At 41.6% G+C, this 17,855-nt stretch overlaps 1 protein-coding gene across 7 annotated transcripts in view; it reads right to left on the bottom strand.

Moving 5' to 3' along the window:
• Nucleotides 1-17,855, bottom strand: part of MED27 (mediator complex subunit 27) — a 70,925-nt gene that overhangs the window by 4,454 nt on the left and 48,616 nt on the right. The window lies entirely within an intron of this gene.

A 17,855-nucleotide genomic window follows, 5' to 3' on the forward strand; every position in this document is an offset into this window, starting at 1 on the left:
CTTCCTGATTAATTGCCAGAGTTAAAGACATTCTCCACAACATCCGAACTTTTTTATGGAGAATATATACATTTTTGAAACAATGCAATAAATCAAGTGAATACACAGGCAATTCTGAATCAATTGATACAATCATTGAGTGTTCTCTTCACTAATCAAACTGTACACAAACGCCTCTAAAGAAAATTCCCTGTACAACAAAGGATGTCATATATCTGGGCCAAATCCCTTTATAACATGTGCATTGCGGATGCCTATACAGTGAAGACCACTACAAATGAATTTGCCTGTACGACAAAGGCAACACTGCGTTCCCTAAGGCTGATTTGTTACTTAACAATGAATGTGCATAGGCGTCACTATAGCCCTCTGTAACCACGACTAAGCTGCCGTCAGCGCTAGCACTAGCGCTGCGCTTGATGAGCGTGCTGGTGACAGGCTGCACTTGCACATTCCTCCGGATGCAGCATGCATAAATAATTGATTTCTTTCACCGAGTATCCTTTGAATTCATGTTAAAGGGACACTGAAGAGAAACACGAAATCAATTTAGACTGATAATGACTTCAGAGTAATAGATTGATTATAAGGCAAGAAAATGAAGCTCAAATATTCACTTTTTGAAATTTGCACTGGAAGGCCAGCATCAGTATGTCAGTGTGATGTCACGGATTTCAAACTATTTCTTAATATTCTGGTCATGGTAGCACAGTAAAAGCTCTCAAAACTTGCAGAACTCAGTCTTGAGCTCCTTTAGAATACAATATATCCAATCTTTACCAATGTGAGATTAATAAGGCCTGAGCAGATGCTGTCAAAATAGATGATTTTATGGCAAGCTGCTGCAGGAACTTCATGGCGGTGTCACCACTGGTCTTTCATTCTTGCACCTTCTCTGGTTTATCAAGGCTCCTCTTTAATAATGTTTCTCTTTAGTGCCCTTTATATAACAGTTCTCTTTTGTTGAACATGCACATGGTAGAGTGAACAGCTTTTACGACAAAGTGGCCTGTAAACAAAGAATTTTGAACATCCCAAGTGCTTTGTTATAAAGGTACTTGACTGTTCCGTTTCATACATAGTAAGAACCACTGCAGAAGCTGCAACGACTTTTCACATCACCTGCACTATGACCAAAACCTATTGCAGCATTTATGGTATGCAGAAGATATGAATATGACAGGCAATTCAATCTCTTATTCATATATGTTGTAGTCATTATATACTATTAGACAGAGATGCCAAAAATCTATAGCTATGCAGCACGGAATGCTCGGAGTGCCAGATTCATGTGACCGCACTGTCATAACCAACACATAGTGCATTGCATACAGGAAGTCAAAATATGAGAGCATCACGTTATTTGGCACAACCACATGCGTCATAGTCATAATATGTGAATGTTATTCCATAGAAGGTATCTATAATCCAGACCTGACCACAAAATGTGCAGATCGATAAATTTGTAGGACCGTACTACCCGTGCAAATTCTGCAATGTCGAATGCCAATTATGAAAGGAAATGGGGTACAAGTGCTAGATTAACAGCAGCTCCAGGCAGCTTGGTGCTCCTGCTGTCTTAATAGGAGCAGAAATTTTCTTTATAGAAAGGCAGAGAGGCTGGCCTGAGCTTATGTGCTCAACCTGCTCCTCTGTGCTAGGAAAGAAAGGGGGATGGAGGATGATGATGACAAGAATACGGGTGCGGTGCATGAATCAATCGAGACTGGCAAATTATTAGTTCAAAACTGTATTTAAATAATGCTGGTTAACACAGCTGCATGTCTAAATCGCTTTTTTTAGTCCAATCCTGTGTCGTGCAGAAATTGCGGCATGGCCCGTAATGTTACTGTAACACATCTTGGGTGAGTCCAAGTTTCTCAATAAATAAAAGTAGCGTCATCCTTTGAACTTTGTTGCCCTTGTACTGCCTTTCTGCCATTATCCCTTCCCCACGTCTCAAGCGGTGTGCCTTCTCCTCCATATTTGCTCACCCCCATCATGTGACAGCATGCGCTTTCAATTTTAATATTTTTTGCTCGGAATAAAAACACGCACTTTATTAAAAGGCTTTCTGGCATCATTTCTGTTGCAGCTGCATGCATACGTGTTGGCGTACACCATATGCAGTGCCACTGTCGCAAAGGCGTCAAGCGAAATAGCGCACTTCCTGAGGGCTCCTGCTGTCCATGATGGGCTGCCGTGCAATGGTAAAAGAAGTCATTTGTTTCGCACTCTGAGTGAGGAGGCATGAAGTGAAAATACAGTAGCACATCATTGATACGTTCCCATTACGTACGCTTTCCCGGTGCCAACGTTCGCAATCGAGAACACAAAAAATGACCCAATAAAATTAAGCTCATTTTTACCGGTTCATAGTTCCCGGAAAACACGATTTTTCGGCACCAACGTTCAGTACATCGTCAAACTGCAATCATGATACGTTTTCCAGCTGCTAGGTCCCATGTAAGCAAGAGAATGCGCGTGGTGCGCGCGATCGATAACATTATATAGTTGCCTGCTACGGCAGTTTCACCACAATACGCGCCGTGCACGCCGACGGACGCGCCACTGGTGGCGGCCTTGCGCAGAACACGCGGGAGAGGAGCCTGGCGTGCGCCATAGTTTGTTGTGTCATTGATCGTGCTTCTGTGTCTTATTCACATTTTCAGAGCAAGATAGGCAACACCATTCGCACGTGTGGGGCAGCCAAAGCTTCAGGGAATGTCAAAGGAATTGTTGCAGGGTGGGGGGCTCAAATACCGGTGAAAACGTGCCGGCGATACGGTTCTAATCATTCCCGGCAAAGCTTCATCAGTGGGAGCAACGGCAGCAAAAATGGATCGTCGCTTCGAAGGGAAATTTCTTGTTCTCATCCTTTCCTTTGTCTCGTCGGCGTTTTTTGCACTCGATCATAGTTAGACGCGTGAGCAACGAAGTTCGTCTGCAGTGCAGCATGAGGTTTAAAGGCATTTCGCTAAAGTTCGGAATGCTGTTCTCCGCTTTTTTACCGCGTTGCGCTAGCTAGGCAGCACGACTGCACGAGCGCATTGCATTGTATGTTAAAGCTACTGAAGTTTGCAAGAACTGAAATTGTTGGTTTCATGTGGCGCGGTAAATCCTCGCACCAGCTGTCGCGCACTTCATGTTTTTACATCTATTTTATGCGTGGCTTCGCACACATTTAACTGTTGCTAGTTGCTCCGTGCATAACTCTTGTCGATTCTTTTGAGCTGCGAAGTTTTCACCCTGCTTTGTTTGTAAAGGGTATAAATCATGCTGTGTCTTATCGGAATGATACCAAGGAAGTGCTTCTTTAACAGCTTTATTCTTTTTGCCTGAAGGCATCTTAGGTATTGTTCGCGTTTTTGGAAATGTGTTTAGAAAATAGGTAGTTCAGGGTGAGAATTGCTAATAGCTGCTGCATATGGTATTTTTGTTCCATTTCTCGCTGAAAAGTTTGCGTCCCGTTTGGGAAGTCATCACACCTCGATGCTGCCTGAGCAAACTTAACACGCCCAGTGATTTGTTTGTTTCACAACGTAGCCCCTTCTTGCATGTGAGTTTTGTACTCAACTGAATTCTTTCTTATACTTACGCTGCAGACGACTAAACCGGGCCTTGCCGCCAGCGCTCATCTACTTTGACTGGCGCTGCTCTGCCTTTAAATATATCATGTGGCACCTCTCTCTAGTAATATAAAAAAAGTACTGAAAAGTTAGTCAGTCTTTAGCTTTGTATGTTTCCAAGCAGCTCCCTTGGGGAATTTAAAGTTGCACAAACTGCAGCAGGAACGGTATTTCATCGGCGTATGCAGCAGAATTGCATCGGCGGTACAGCACTAACACGCGCTTTTATTAACCTGTGTGTTTGGCGACTTCGTTGGCTAGCGTACGCGTTTCCATCAATAAATTGGCAATTACTCTTCTTGAGGCGACTTCGACTGCAGTTATTCGGCGATGTCACTTGTATTCAATAAAGGGAAAATCAGACATCCACCCGTTCGTAGCAAGGTTTTTGTTTCGAGGAACCCGTATGGGTTTCCTTTGTAGCAATTGCTACGAACGGGTGGATGTCTGATTTTCCCTTTATTCATTACTTCTCTCCACCTTGCGGGTTTCCGCAGAACTACTACGTCATCACTTGTATTCATCGGCAGAAAAATCACAATGGCATATGCAGAGATTGCACCATGCGGATTTGTTTGATGTAAGTCTGCACTAACGACGGGTGCTTATTATTCAGGTACAGAAGCAGCATTGCAGCAAGGGTAGAATAAAAAAAACCATCGAGAAATCGCATCACTCAACAAAATTTATCGGCTAGTCAACATGAGCTCCACGTCATGTAAATGGGGTTCATGGCGTTTGTCTGCGGGACACACCTTGCACGTATGTGGACCATGTTGTCCCAAACACCGGTAACATCGTGTTCATACCCGCTCGCACAGAGGTCAGCATCTTCCCTACAGCTGTCACCGCAGAAGAAGCAGCCTGGCTCCCGAACAAAGGAGAAATCGCAGCCGCGAAGTTCAGCTATCCTTGCTGCAAAGGGTTGTCGTCTGCTACTGCTCCCGCGTGTACTGTTGGAAGCGTCCGCTAAGTGGCTTTCAGTGGCGCCTCTATAGGCGGTGCACGAGGCGTATACCCGCCAGCCCGTCTCACATGAAAACGCCGGCACACACTCAGTTTCTCATTTCGGTACCAGCAAATCTCCGGGTTCGTCGCACGCGGCATTCACAGCCATCACCGCAAATCCTATTGCGATAAGCACCTTCGCCTATCCATTTCACAGTGTACGGTGCCGTCGAAAGCGTAGCGCACGCTTTTAATAGGCGATAACCAAAACAAGCAGTCGTTCCCTGCTGCAGACTGCGATCGTATATGTTTTCTGGCCGCTAGAACCCACATGAATAAGAAAAGGCATGAGGCGCACCATCGAGAACAGTATATAGCCGCCTGTCTCACATGAAAATGACGGCACATACAGTTCCATATTCCGGTAGCAGCAAATCCCTTCCAAGGACGTCGCACACTGCATTCACAGCTATCGCCGTCAAACGTATTGTAATAAGCATCTTCACCAATCTGTTTTACAGCAAGTGGTGCGTAGCACCATTGGTAGCATACTGTATGCTTTTATTTATTTATTTATTTATTTACAGAGTACCTACATCGCCATAAAGGCATTACGTAGGGGGGAACAAAATATAACCAGTAATACAGAGAAGCTTTTGGACAGATGTACTCACAAACAGAAGCACTACAATAGCTGTTAGAGAAAGTCATACAAGTAACGTGAAACAAGCAGGTTCCAAGATATATAACACATACATTTGTTTTACAAGAGCACCGTCACAGCATTGAATAGAATAGTTCGTTATTTGACACATTTACTATATCATTTGATAAACTGTTCCATTGTCTAATTGATTTGGGGAAAAAGGAGTAGTAAAAAGTGTTTGTTCTGCAGTTATAGGCTGAGATCTTTTTGTTGTTATCACAGCGAGTCGATATATAATCTGGTTCCAGGAGATAGTTATAGCGATTAATACCTGTCTGATTATTATATATTCGGTGCAATAGTTTAAGCCTTAAGTTCTGCCTACGCATATGTAGTAGATTCCATCCTAAAGTGGCCTTCATTTCGGAAACGCTAGAGTACGGGCTGTAATTATTGCAAACAAACCTTACTGCTTGGTTCTGTAGTTTTTCCAGTCTATTAATGAGGTAATCTTGATAGGGATCCCATATTACACAAGCATAATCAAGTATTGTTCTAACATGTAAGAAGTATAAAGTTTCTTTAACTTCGCGTGTTGCCTGTTTAAAATTTCTGCGAATAAAATGTAACATCTTACTAGCTTTTGCTATGACAGTGTCAATCTGTTTATACCAAGTGAGTGATTCGGTAAAATAGACTCCTAAATACTTATATTCCGACTGAATGTCGATAAGCGTGCCATTGATGTTATATCGGTGCTGAAATTTGGATAATTTTCTGGAAAAACTTGCGCTACTGCACTTTTTTATATTTAAATTCATGTTCCATTTTTTACACCAGATCGCTACCTTATCTAAATTTGTTTGCAATGTATATATGTCATCTTCAGTGGTAATTTCTCTGTAAATCACACAGTCATCAGCAAATAGTTTTATGGGTGATGTAATTAGTTCGACAATGTCATTTATGTAGATTAAAAATAACAAAGGGCCCAGTACGCTTCCCTGAGGAACGCCCGAAGAAACAGTTATTGGTGAAGATGCAACGTTGTTTAGGACAACAGACTGGGTTCTTCCGTTTAGGCAGTTTCGTATCCAATTTTGAACGTTTTCGTTTATATTTAATGCAGCAAGCTTTACATCTAGGAGCTTATGGGACACAATATCGAAAGCTTTTTGAAAATCAATAAAAACCGCGTGTACCTGACTATTGTTGTCAATGGTTTTAGATAAGAAGTGCTGGAATTCTATTAGTTGTGTGTTGCAGGAATAACCTTTTCGGAATCCGTGCTGGGAAGGTGTAAAAAAAGCGTTTGAGTCAAGGAATGCAGATATGTTACTATATAAAATGTGTTCGAATATTTTGCAACATATTGACGTTAATGAAATCGGCCTATAGTTTTCTCTGAGTTTTCTATCGCCTGATTTAAAAACGGGTGTCACGCTTGCCGTTTTCCAATCTTGGGGAATGAGGCCTGTTTCAAGGGAAAGCTTATAAATGATCGTTAAATACGGAGAAATGATGCTATGACACTCTTTAAGGACCACTGGGGATATTCCATCAGGTCCAATTGCTTTTGTGTCATCTAAATGCCGTAATAAAGAGTCGACACCACTAACATCAAATTCAATGTCTGGCATCATATCGCCTTGATTGGCGTTGTTCAAAAGCGAGGTCTCCCCAGCAGGTAATAGCGAAAACACAGATTGGAAGTACTTGTTGAAGCATTCCGCCCTCTGATAGTTCGACGTCACGGTTTTGCCGTCAACAGTTAAAGATGGTATTGATATGTCTTCTTTTCGATTGTGTTTTACATATTTCCAAAAAGATTTTGGGTTTTTTTGGGTTTAGTAGGCGATAGTCCAAACGTCCTGCCGTTCTCTGCTGCAGGTGGTGCGAGGTGGGCATCATGTTTCGATTCAGCAGCATCCGGTGTCGCCCACCAGCTCACTTTCGCTTTGCCCTTTTAAAACACCAAGCAATAGGAAAATAATAAAACGCGTTTTGGGCCGCCAAAGCACCACCAGCTGGACGCGTGTTGGCGTCTTGTGCGGCAACGATTTGCACGACGCTTCGCATTGCGTAGATGTCAAGAATAGTTGAGTCTGACAAATTTTTTAGTTACTTTGAATCGTACGTGTTCCTGGTTAGTACGTTTTTCTTGTAGTTTTTTCCAAAACGTATGAACGAGGTTCTACTGTAATTCAAATGCACTGGAGTGACTGCACAAGCTTTTAACAGACCACCATAATTGTATATCTTGTAGGGTAAACAGAAATCCCCTAAGTCGTAGTGACATCTCTGATGATGACAGCATTTTGTCAGAAATGACCATATGGCACACACACATAAAATGTGGCGCCTTCTATTAAAAACAAGCAATAACAAACTAAATGCACTTATGCTCTCACATTAGCAGCTGCATTTACGATCTCATTATCTGAACTAAATGGTAGAGTATCTCCATGGCACTGTGCACAAACTTTCCAGAGATTAATTAATGAAATTCTGGGGGGTTACATGCCAAAACCACGATATGATTATGAGGCACGCCATAGTGGGGACTGTGGATTAATTTTGAGCACCTGGATTTCTTTAACGTGCACCCAATGCATGTTACAGGGGCGTTTTTGTATTTCACTGTGGCCGTGATTTGATCCCACAGTGCAATGCCATAGCCACTATGCCACAGCAGCAGGTCCTTCCAGAGATTGTCAACTATAAGCTTTGAAGCGCCCCATTTGTTGCATTGTGTTCTATTTCGCCGTCATGCTAAATCCAAGTTCTGTCAATGGCATCGAGTACGTGGGGACGTTGGAAAGTAAATTTAGGCTTTTTTAACGCATGATCATCCAGCCGATGCCATATCTGTGCAATGATTTGCCCGCTGTGTTGGCTCTGCAGTTAGGCAGAGGATAATTCCATTATATCGATAATTTAAAACTTGCTTTTTACAAGGTTGTGGCTACGTCATGAGTAGTAACGAAGCATTTTGAGTTGAGATGCTGAGCGTCAGCTATTTTATACACTTTTTTATTTAGGTAGTTTCAGAAGAAATTCAGACTTGCACGAAAGAGTACCCGTGTAAAAAGAATCAATCTCGTCCTCTCTGGCAAGCAGGTAACTTATAGGGTTGCCGATGCAAAGCTGTTTTTTATGCGCACCAAAAGCGACTACACAGCGAAACAACCCGATAAGCATTAAGAGGAATTATGCTTGAGTGAACCCACCCTGCAGAAGTGTCATGCACACTGATCTGTGATGATGACAGCATTTTGTTGGAAATGACCATATGGCGCACACACACATAAAATGCGGAAACTGCTATTAAAAACAAGCAATAACACACTTATGCTCTTCCATTAACAGCTGCATTTATGATCTTATTATCTGACCTAAAAGGTAGAGTATCTCCATGGCGCTTTGCACAAAGTTTCCAAAGATTGATTAACTTCTGGGGTGTTATGTGCCAAAGCCATGAAGCTCACCATAGTACGAGACTCTGGATTAATTTTGACCACTTGGATTTTGTTAACGTGCACCAGCGTTTCTACATTTCTCTCCCAAAGAAATGTGGCCACCGTGGCCGAGATTTGATCCCACACCCTCGGGCTTAGCAGTGCAATGCCATAGTCATTATGCCTATACAGTGGGTCCTTCCAGAGATCATTGACTGTAAGCTTTGGAGTGCACCAGTTGTCGCATTGTGTTATACTTCGCAGTAATGCTAAATCCCAGTTATCTCAATGGTGTCGAGTGCACAGGGATGTTGGAAAGTAAATTAACGTTTATAGTTGTACAAAATTTGGAGGACGCTTATGTTTCGCCTTTAAGAGTGGAACATGATAGTATTCAAAGATTGCCGACCGCTTCTCACACTTCCTGGCAACTGCAGCGTAACTGTAATGGTTACCGGGAAATGCTTGTGGTGAACGCTATGCACAAAGGTGGGTTTTCTGGTAGAAATGCGACTTCTTGCATGGGCAGCGATGTGATGGAGGCGAGCGCCATCTGGAAGTGTTTCAAGGAAGTGGGCGTGCTGCTCCGTGGACTCAAGAGATATTTACGTGCCGGCATGCGCAAATGGCCGACGCCATCCCCGGTCTGTGCATTGTAGAAACGCTGGAAAAGGTTTTTTTTTAGTTTTCCCATAAGAGAATTATGTTTTCTCGTATATTCAAATTACAATCCAAGAACTATCATGTCGGTAGGTTGTACGCAAGACGTAGTTTAAGATTTTTCCACGTATTTTAGCTTGAGAAATTAAATTAGTTCAGTCAATTCCTTGCGTCACATGAAAGATCTGGGTATGTGGGGTTCAAAAAGTTTTTGCCGAAATGACGCCGGACGCAGGATGCTGACGCCGGATTTTTGGCAACACGGGCTCCTTAACATTATCACGTTAAAAACTAAGTACAATATACACACAGGCACACCATGCCAGATAAGGTACAGTTAAAAGCATGCGAGTGCCATGACAGCCCTGCTTTCTGAGAACTTTTCTACCTGTACCAAGTATTTGGAACTGCGCTCGAACACGCCCTAATTAGAGGAAAAGGACATGTGCGCAAAATCTAGCATGGCATGGCTCCTTTCAGCCCGTGTCCCACGCAATCGTTCTGCTTGATAACAAGAGAACACACACGTTTTGATCTAAAGGCATAATTTGAAAAACAAAAGGAATTGCAAAAACCCGACTGCAGTGAACACCCGAGAGGCGCAAAAATGTCCAAGATCGTCTGCTACGTTGCAACAATATTGGCGATGCCACCATTGAGACGGAGGCCAGGCAGAGTGAAAAATGAGTGTAGAGTGGGGGAAGGCAGCAGGCATGGCGCTACATTTATTCATTGAGGGACTTTAAGCCAAGGACACAGAATAAAGTCCTCCAACAATGGTCTTTTATTAACAGTTGCCAGTAAAGAGGTTAAAGCCTGTCACTCAATCATGTATGCTGGGCAGACTAAAAATATTTACTTATTCATTTATTTATTTAGTTATTCAATATTCTCAACGCCGTTGCAGCATTACAGAGAGGAGTGGTGTTACAAGTTCAAAATGGCAGTCTTGAATGATGCATGCTTAGGGTTGCTGGCAATGGAGGCAGGGAGGTGATTCCATTCGAATGATGTCTTCGGCACGTAGGAGTGGAAGTACATGTTGATGTGGCAGAACGGCACTTGAGCTTTGAAGTTATGGTCGACACGGGATGAAAGGTAACAAGGTGACGAGAATAATTTACGTTTCAGTTCAGGATTCATAAAGAAGATTTTATGAAAGCGACATAGGTGGGCCTGCTTCCTTCTGATAGAAAGGTTAGGAAGGTCTAGAGAAATTTTTATTGAAGTAATACTGGCGGTGCAAGAATAATTAGCAACAATGAACCAAGCTGAATGATTTTGTATGGCTTATAGTGCTTTCACAAGTGTAGAGGAGTGAGGATCCCCGATTGAAGAAATGTACTCGAGCTTCAACCTGACTAAAGTTTTATAAAGAAGTTAAAGAAGTTAAAGACCTTTTAAAAGCAAGGTTACATCGCAAAAAACCAAAAGTGCAATTCGCATTGTTAATGACGTAGTGAATATGTGTATTCCATGATAAATTGTTATATATATATGGACACCCAGGTATTTATAAGTATTTACAGATGACAACTGAAAATTAGTAATGGAATAAACAGGGATAGTAAAGTCAGCAGTTCTTTCGGAAATCCTCATTATTCTCCATTTGTTAACATTCAATTTTATAGACCAGAGTGAACACCAAGAAGTAATGCTGTCAAGATCAGATTGAAGTTAGAAGAATCATGAGGGTTAGTTATTACGCGGCAGAGGACACGATCATCGGCAAATAGCCCGATTGTTGATGTAATGCAGGTCAGAAGGTCATTTATGTAAATTAGAAACAATAGGGGCCCGAGGATGGAGCCTTGGGGTTTACCGGATGTGACAGAACAATTGCATGAGTTATGGCCATTAGCAGTTGCATGCAGGGCTCTGTTAGATAAGAAGCATTTAATCCAATGCAATGAATTCGAGTCAATATTTAGCATACTTAGTTTTAGTAAAAGCAAACGGTGAAAAACGGTGTCGAGGGATTTTTAGAGATAAAGGAAAATACAATCGATAATAGAACCGCTGTCAGATGCCGAAAATAGGCAGTTAGTAAAGAGAAGTAGTTGAGTTTCGCATGAGTAGTGTTTCCTAAAACCACGCTGACTGTTGTTAAAGAAGTTATTTTGTTCGAGAAATGCCATTAGATTAGAGTAGATAACGTGTTCGAGAAGCTTACATGGGATACTAGTCAAAGTGATGGGTCTGTAATTAGAAGGACTAGATTGGTCACTTGGTTTATGCACAGGAATCACCTTCCCCACATTCTAATCGCTGGGCATTGAAGCATGTTGCAATGACTAAAGAAAGCTGCAAAAAAATGACCGAGCAATAAATGGCAGTCTGCTTCGGGAATTGAGGAACGATCCCATCCATGCCAGGTGCTGATGTTTTCATTTTAAGTATGAGATTAAAAAGCCCTAATTGATCAATAATGATAGGTTTCATACAAGGAAGTCCAGGATCAGCTAGAAATGGTAAATCATTACGAGTTGTCAGTAGAAAATGCGTTCATAAAAACGTCCTGCAAGGCTTCACAGCACATGTCCCTTGCAATCGCTAAACGAAGTTCATTAAAAAGTTCAACATTCTTATTTTTCGGACCATTAACAATGCTCCAGAACTCACGTGGGTTAGAGTGTAAAAGAGGGAAGTATATCACCAAAGAAAGCGTCTTCAGCAATTGCAAATGCTTGTTTGTACTCTAATGTTGCGCTGTGATAAGCCTAATACCAAAGACTAGTGCACTGTGTGCACTAGTGTCTATGGTATGTGGCACTAGTGTCTATAGTATGTGGCAGTGGTCGTAATTTAGGCTGCTCTCATGACCAATGAGGTGCGCATAGCGCTGTATAAATGCCACACCACTGCAACTAAACTGATTTGAAACAGTACTCCACAGCTGCGGCTTACTGCACTTGTAAAGTGAACATTGTAATACAATGACAGCTCTGAGCTCTGGGAACCATTTCAGGATGTGCAAGTGAACTGTGCAAGTGAAAAAACTGGACTTTGAGCTTTTAGCACTACCTGTAAGCACAGCAATACAGAAATCCCTGTTACCTTGGCAGTTTACAGCAGTATTAGCATCACATGAGCACACACTGCTCGAACTTTTCATTGCTGCAGTGATGTCGGGATGGATCACGATAGAAGCTCTTATTTTTAATACATCATACAGCTGCTGTGTGCACCCAGACCTTCTTGACAGAAAGGAAAGGAAAGTGACAGAAACTGTGCTACTGTTCTCTCCTCTAATGTGATGTGAGATCTGTGCAGTCACATGTTACGAGTGCACATGAACATGCGGACCTAAAAATTTTTGTGACAGAAAGGAAAGTCAAATGACAGAGTGCAAAGTTTGCTCCTCAACGACATGTCATGAAGAGAGATGCTTTAAACTCGGAGATGCTTTGGACAGAGTCACGACTGTAAACAGCCAATGTGAAACATATGAAGATCAATGAAGCTAGCAAGCCATGGAGCTTGAAAGCCATCTTGTTCACAAATGTCTTCTTTTATGACAATACTGGTGCAAACTGTGGTTTTTCTCCTTATGCCTCAAAAAGGAGCAGACGTCAAAATTCTAGACATACTTCTCAATGGGGTGCTAAACAAGTGAGGCACTAATTACTGACAAACATAGTCTACCGATGCACAATAATTTAACTTACAGGCCCTTTCTTTCTTTTTGTATTGAAATTTGTTTCTCAAGCTGGTAAATCAAGTGTGGCTGACAGGAACATGTAGCTACAGTGCAGCTGCACGGAAATTGTTTTTCCCCTTCTGATGCAAAATACAGGGCTCTCAACGTGACGTCAAGAAATCTTGCAAATTGTCATCCTGTGCAGTCAGCATCATCTGATCCTAATCACCCAGAGACATAGCCAGGATGTACAACCAGGGCACCCCCCTTTATTCCAAGCACTTGCCATTACTTTCATAGCTCCCCACCCTATGTGTGGATATCCCATGTATTGAGACACTATGGCACTAATGCGAAAAATATTAATGCAGTCTGCTGAGACCTAGGTCAGCCTTGCTCCTAGGTAGTTAGTCATCAAGGATGGTCAGATTATTCACAAACATTCACAGCCTATAGGTAGCGTGGCTGTACATCCATAATGGCGGACTGAGATGATCATGACATTGCCAAAAGTGTACATTTGGAAAAGAGCAGAGTTCTTTGCACTACGGTTCTCCTCAGTCGTATGTTATTGCGTACATATAAGAAAGCAATAAGATTTTGTCATAATTGAAGAAATCTTTATGTGAATGCACCTGCAATTTAAACGCATAAAATTGTAAATGGTGCAAGTGAAGCATCATGTCGCTTCGCTAGTGTGAATTAAAGCATTGACGAGAGTCTGTCACAAAGCATAAAATGTTCACGCATATGGCTCAGTTAAGTGAAAAAAATTCCTAAAGATGTGCTTACTAATGGCACTTTTGCTTGCACTTTACTTCGTAGTGTAACTTTTATAGTTCGGTTCAGTATTGGCGGAGGGACGTCTTAACTCGACGTGTCTTGCCACAGCGTATTACGATATGTAGTGAAGTTGAAAAGAACAAAGTGCAGTTTGCGCTCACATAAGCAAAGAAAGTAGTCAATGAACTGTGTTTTGCACTTTGCAATTGAACAGAAATAAAGACTCTGGAGGCACATCTGATTCTCAGCAATGTGCTTTTTTTATGGTGTTCAATCAAGTAGGAAACAGCAGAAGACCCAGATAAGGTGTAAACCATAAGTGAACAAAACCAGTGCAAGATCAATATAGTCATTTTTAAAGAACTGTTGCCTCTCTTATCCGACTCTTTCTTTTTTTTGGTCTTTGAGAAAGCAAAATGAGAATATAATGGGCAGGAATAACAAACAGACGGGGATACAGGGACTGTGGGGGATTTGCAGGTTGGCAATTATAGGAAGGGTACGTTCTGGGCACTTGAGATTTGGAATGATGCAACAGGCATTTTGAACACCGACCTTTTGTGATGTATCCATTTATTAGGAAATGCAATATGTATAGTAGCCTTGTGCAGCTTTCTTTTGGTGCCACTTGATCTTTGACAACTCTTTTCTGTTTCAATAATTTAGTGCGCAAACCTTTTCTTTTTTTTTTTTTTTTTCAGAATATCCTGCACTTTGGAAAGGCATTGTTAGGCAAGTTGCCCGCACTTCTAATGCCTGAAAATGCAGCAGTCTCCCTACCGCAGAAGCCATTCAGCACATCACTAGTTCACGAAGAAACCTTTCAGCGATTTTTTTTTTCTTTGCTAACACTCCTCCACAAGCAGAACAGTACATGTATCCAGCAAAGTGCCTTCCCCAGTAATTTTATTTATTTCCAACCACCCTATAGCGTTTGCATGTCAGTGGTTAACAATCTAAATATGACTAATGTTGGGCTGGACAACATTCATCCTGGTCATGTAAAATGAATCTCTAAACCGATATCATTTTATCTTTCCAAAATTAGCCTAATGTGCAAAACAGGCAGCTTTCGTAGTGAACTTGAGTACAGTAGGATTACTTCGGTTTTTAAGAAAGGTGATCGTTCATTACTAGCTAACTAAAATCCAATCTGCGTTCTCCCATTCTTGAGTAAAGTTATCGAAGAACTAATACAAGAATAGTTGACAAATACCTGAACAAATTTAATATTCTTTCACTTTAATAATTTGATTTCGATTCAGTTATTCAACTGACCTAGCACTTGCATGTTTTAACGACCATTTAAAGAAAGGTATTGATGGTGGAAAATTTGCAGAATATTTGTAGACCTTTCAAAGGCTTTTGACAGCATTAACAATGAAATTCTTAATGATAAACTTGATGCGGCAGGTATAACAGGCCCTCCTTTATTACTATTATGCAATTACAAGACAAGCATCAGATTGTCAGTATTTCTGATGCTTATTGTAGAACCATAAAGACTAGTTTAGGCATACCACAAGGATCCATCTAGGGCACAATACTGTTTTTAATTTACATTAACAATCTAACCAACTGCTTCACATTTTTTCACTGCATACTGTATGTGGATGATACAACAATTTTTAAGTCTGATAAATATATGTCACCGCTGGTGACTAAGCTCAATATAGACCTTCGTAACTTGTTGGATGTTGGTGCGAAATGTACAGACTTATCATTGATTCCACTGAAACTAAATTTCTTTTATATTCATCACAACAAAAATCAACACTAGATTCTGCCCATTTCTATTAATGACCATTTAATACCAGCAAATGAAGAATGTATATATCTACATGTGAATATCAAAAAGACGTTATCACATGAAATATGCGTTCTCATTAGGGCACAAACATTCTTTTCAAGACCTGTACTTTGCTCACTAATCTCCTTCACATTTATCCACTCACACATTAATTACTGCACAATCTCATGGGGTAACACATATACTACTCATCTAAAGCTGCTACAAACTGTCCAGAATCAGGCAATCAGAATCAGAATGTCAAGTACACATACCACCAATGCAAAACAATTACTACAAGCAAATAACATTTTCAATGTTGAGGCCCTTGTTCAAGCATAACCTAGCCACTTTGCTTTTCAAACTATTAAGCAATCAAATCTTGTTGCTGTTAATTTCCAAATGATCTATAATGGACACCAACTCAACATTGTTCAGACTAAATAATTTCATCTTACCAAAAGTTCGTACTAATTATGGCAAATAGACTGTTCACTTCACATCTCATTACGGAATACATTACCATTTGCAATTAAACTCCACAAAGCTCAGAGATTTAATCATAAATTGAAACATCTTTTGTTACACGCTATGTATGTGTCACAAAGTAGTTTAATTTGTTTTCTTGTATCTACTGTTCTAGTGTAGTACATGTTTGCTTAAATTCTTTTTTTTTTCTTCTTTTCTCTGTTCATATACTAGGTTTTGCATTATAATACATTTACCGTCTACATAATGGCTCATATCTGTCTTTGTTTTTCCTGTATTTTCATCTCATAATTATTTATTTTGTAATTGCATTTTTCGCTTGTCACTTGCTGTCTATGTAATTTTATATGTTTACTGGGCACAGGAGGTCCCAATTCAGTCTGACTATGGGACCTCCTTCTATATATTTTGACCAGTAAAATATATTGCGATATAATAAAAATTGATTGATTGATTGAAATCGCATGCCACCACCACTGTAAGTGAAACTGCGGCAATAGCTAGAGCTTTTGTAGGTCAGATTGAACACACTTGTTTTTTCAAATAGACACAAATTACATTAATGCTATTATGCAATGCACACTAGCAGCACAAATCGAGGCCCCCCTGGAGGTCCAAGAAATGCGATGCACTTGTGCAGCTGTGTTTTTTATGTACAAGAATGCTTCACTTTTCAAGCTTTATTGCAAAACTTTATGCATGGTTTCTTATCAATCAAACATGAATACCTCCTCCTTGCAAATGAGTGCATGGAGACTTCTGTTCACTTTCTTAGGGTGGAACTGTAATGGAAAGAAGAGTCTGTCTCCATATGAATATTGCCGCTAGGAGTCACGAGCCAGCGCTGAGAAAGAAGTTGCGACTGGAACACGCGCTCGGCAAGACGCGGGCGCTGAAGAAGAAGTAGAGCCTGAGGACGCCGGCTCGAGTTTTTTGTACACCATCTTGTACAACTGTCTGTCTCGCCGACGCCTGGCACATCTTCAGTTGTCTTTTCGTGACAAAACTGGTGGAGGTGCGGGGTACGGTTCATCCGATGCCACAAACCCCTCCTGGAAGCAGGAGTACCAGCCCTATACTAGTGAACACCCCTGTTCACCAGGCCAGCAGAAAAATCCGAGGATTTCCTCCGGAGCTTGATCATCTCTCCGCAACAACATCGACGCCCCCACAGACCGGTATGGAAGGAACGTCGACGTCTCTATCGACCATTATGCAAGGTACGGCCACAACGGCAACTCAGTACCTGCTGCAGAATCTCTCAAGTGCAGAAAGTGTTCCACGGGGATATCTTCGAGGATGTGGAAGACTGGTTAGCCCAGTTTGAGCGCATTGCCGAGATAAACGAATGGAGCGACACGGCGAAGTTGAGAAACATCTACTTCAGTTTGGAGGACGGTGCTCGCACTTGGTACGAGAACCAAGAAGGGCTCATAAAATCGTGGCTCGAGTTCCGCCGTGCCTTGCTGGAGACATACACCAATGCTGATCGCCGCGAACGAGCCAAACGGGCGCTCCAATCCTGCATTCATCTGCCGAATCAGAGCGTGACGTCGTACGTCGAGGATATGACGCGCCTCTTCCGTCGGGTGGACCCTATCATGTCAGAGGAAAAGAAGCTGCGCCATCTAATGCAAGGAGTTAAAGAACAGCTATTTGCTGGCCTCATTCAAAGCCCGCCGAAGACCGTGGCTGAATTCTTAACCAAAGCCACCACGATGAAAAAGATGCTACACCAGCGCTCAGCTTTCTATGAAAGGCAGTTGAACGCTACTTCACCTTCAGGCCAGCGCTCAGCTCCGTATGACAGGCA

Source organism: Dermacentor andersoni, chromosome 1 (genome assembly GCF_023375885.2).
Source record: "Dermacentor andersoni chromosome 1, qqDerAnde1_hic_scaffold, whole genome shotgun sequence".
NCBI lineage: Eukaryota > Metazoa > Arthropoda > Arachnida > Ixodida > Ixodidae > Dermacentor > Dermacentor andersoni.